Source organism: Poecilia latipinna, unplaced genomic scaffold, assembly GCF_001443285.1.
Source record: "Poecilia latipinna isolate Pla-1442-1.1 unplaced genomic scaffold, P_latipinna-1.0 Scaffold1174, whole genome shotgun sequence".
Lineage (NCBI taxonomy): Eukaryota > Metazoa > Chordata > Actinopteri > Cyprinodontiformes > Poeciliidae > Poecilia > Poecilia latipinna.
In genome coordinates, this window is record NW_015113790.1 from 130,111 (window position 1) to 133,512 (window position 3,402).

Sequence of the window (3,402 nt, forward strand, 5' to 3'; positions counted from 1 at the left end):
GGGGGGGGGGGAGCGCGCCCCACAGTTTGGGAACCTCAGATCTAGGTAATGGAAACGAAACGCACATAATTGCGCAATACCTTGTTGAAACAGTAATTACTGAGATTATTTTTGTTCTTTCATTAATTTGAACACGTTTTGTTGATTTGTTTTATTTATTTATTTTTGTTCTTTAATAAAGTATCAAACGTTTTGATAAGGAGCCAGAAGAGGACGTGCTGGTCTCAGCGTCCTGGCGGCGTTCAGTTTGTCACCTAATGCCAAGATCGACTCAAAACTTTCCGTGATTGACGTATCGCACCGCTGCTCTAACAAAGCACGAACAGTTCAGAAACAATATGAATTGGGGGTGGGGGAGCTATTTATTAACTGATTAAGTCGTGTTTTATATTGTTCTTGAAAAACTAATCAGTCACGGCTGATTAGTTTCACTCACGGCTACACAGTGAACCCATTGATTTTTTACAGCAGACAGCCACTCCCCCCTCTTACAGGTAGTGCGTACCCCCGCTAAATCTTTTAGGGGTACGCAGTAACCCCCATCGGTAGATTCTGCTGCAGACGACTGCCATTTGGAATCACATCAGCTCCAGAAATTTTTCAAAGACAGTTATCCACACTGCTAAATAACCATGAAGGTGTTGTTGTAGTCATGGATGACATTCTTGTTTACGGACAGACTAAGGAGGAACACGATAACCACCTGAATGCAGTTCTGAAGACTATCAATAAAAATGGCTTGAAGTTGAACAAAGCAAAGTGTCATTTCAGCAAATCAGAAACTTGGTACTTCGGTCACATCATCAGTGCAGAAGGCATTAAGCCCGACCCGACCAAGGTAGAAGCCATCACACAGATGCAGAGTCCCACAAATGTGGAGGAGCTCCGTCAGGTTCTGGGTCTGATTAATTACGTGGGGAGATTTTTGCCAGGCCTCTCCACCAAGCTACACCCATTCACGAGCCTCTTAAGAAGAGAGAACAAGTGGGTATGGGACGACACACAAGAACAGGTGTTTATCGCTGTTAAAGCCATGCTCGTGTCAGCCCCAGCTCTTGCATATTATGATGCAAATCAGAAAACCGTCATCAGCGCCAATGCAAGCAGCTATGGCTTAGGGGCAGCGCTATTACAAGAACACGAGGACGGTTTGAGGCCAGTGGCATTCTGCTCCCGCACGCTGTCGGATGCCGAGAGAAGATACTCTCAAATCGAGAAAGAGTGTTTGGCAGGTGTGTGGGCGTGTGAGCGATTTGCACGCTATGTTCAGGGAATGGACAGTTTCCTTCTGCAAACAGACCACAAACCACTTGTCCCACTCATAAATACTTATGACCTGGACAAAGCCCCTCCAAGGTGCCAGAGACTCCTGATGCGCCTTTTAAGGTTCAATGTGGAAGCAGAACACGTCCCAGGCAAGCAGTTGGTGGTGGGCGATACTCTATCCAGGAGGCTGCAGAGACTTGTGAGTGGTGAGACCACAGACCATGTGATACAAGCACATATTGAGTCAATTGTAGCAAATGCACCTGTCTCATCTCAAAGACTCTCTAAGATCCGCGTGGCCACTCAGCACGATCACGAATTGCAGCAGATTATATGTTTCATCAGGAACGGATGGCCGACCAAAACAGTGATGAACTCATATCTTCATTGTTATTATTCTGCAAGAGGACATCTCTCAGAAACAGATGGATTAGTGTTATATCAGGACCGGTTGGTGATTCCTACTGCCCAGAGGACTGAGGTGCTATCAGATCTACATAAAGGACACCAAGGACTAACACGGTGCCAGGCACGTGCTACGTGCTAGGATGGCAGTGTGGTGGCCGAGCATCAGTGCTGACATTAGACAGTGTCATCATGCAACTTCTGCATAGAAAATAAACCGACCCAAAGGCATGAACCACTCCTGACTTCTACCCTACCAGAGGGCCCCTGGCAGCGCATTGCTGCAGACCTATGTGAGTTTGAGAGATGGAATTATCTCATCGTAACTGATTATTACTCCACAGACATCGAAATAGCTCGCTTGTCTTCTATGGCTAGTCGTGATGTCATTAGTCGACTCAAGGGCATGTTCGCGAGGTGGGGAATTCCACTGGAACTGGTCAGTGACAATGCTACTCAGTTCACATGTACTGAGTTCCAGGACTTCACCAGAGAGTATGGATTTGTGCACACAACCTCTAGTCCCCATTACCCTCAGGCGAACGGTGCTGCTGAACGAGCGGTTCAGACTGCTAAGAACATCTTGAAGCAGCCTGACCCCCATTTGGCCCTGATGTGCTACAGAGCAACCCCTAGTACTGCTACAGGTGTGAGCCCTGCACTACTTATGACTGGAAGAGAGATTAGAACTACACTTCCGATGTTCGAGAGCAAGTTGCAAGCTGCTCCGGTGGACAAAGGACTGGTTCAGCAAAAAGATGACCAAAGTCAGCGTATCGGTTCTTCCATGACCACCATCATTCTGCACAACCACTTCCCACATTACAGCCAGGACAGAATGTCAGCATAAAACTGGATGGTAAAAAAGGTTGGAAAACCCCAGCTAAGGTTATTGCCAAATGCAAGGAACCACGGTCTTACATGGTGGACACAGAGAATGGAGCTGTGCTTTGACGGAATTGGAGACACCTGCAAGCTGTCCCACTTCCCACTTCCCACCGACTGACCAGCTTTCCACCTGAGGACAGTTCCGACTCCACGGCCAGAAGTCCTGTTCAGAAGCAGTTGTGCCCAGATGTGGAACGTCCTACTACACTTGAAGGGTCACGGGTTACATCCAGGGGCAGAGTAGTCAAAATTCCTCTGAGATATAGAGACACTTAGTGACTCAAAGCCCTTTACTTCACCTGTTTGGTTCAGGTATCTAGGAGTGACCTATAGAGCTCAGAAATGTATTAAGTTCATTCTAATTTTGAGTTTTCAAGGACAGGGGAAAACATTTTTGCATGTTGCAGTTTGTTTCATTTCTTTAGAAGAGTAATTTGATACAAGCTAAAAAAAACAACAAAAAAGGGGGGGAAAGAAAAGAAGCAAATTGAAATTTTGAAAGAGCACTGGAACTTTGTAAATCTAAAGATTCATATGTTGGAATTACCACCAGTCTACTAAAAGTAAATTAAACTTTTAAGTTTGTTTTGTAGGTTTGGTAGGAACAGCAACTGTTGAGGGCAGAATAATCCCTACGTTGCTGCGGACTGAGGGCAGTCTACCCCAACGTCCTAGTGTTAAGAGATGCTATTTCTAACTTAAGTATTTCTGCTAAGTATCCATGTAAGGCAAGCGGGTTTCACTGCTGGAAGGGGGAGATGTAGTGATATGTCACAGTTAGGCTTCCGTAGCCGGGGGCAGACTGATGAGCATGCGCTGTACATCCAGCAGTTGTATTGTGGC

At 46.1% G+C, this 3,402-nt stretch overlaps 1 protein-coding gene across 1 annotated transcript in view; it reads left to right on the forward strand.

Annotated features, from left to right (window-relative positions):
* The window catches only part of mturn (maturin, neural progenitor differentiation regulator homolog (Xenopus)), a 27,108-nt gene that overhangs the window by 7,302 nt on the left and 16,404 nt on the right, over positions 1-3,402 (forward strand). The window lies entirely within an intron of this gene.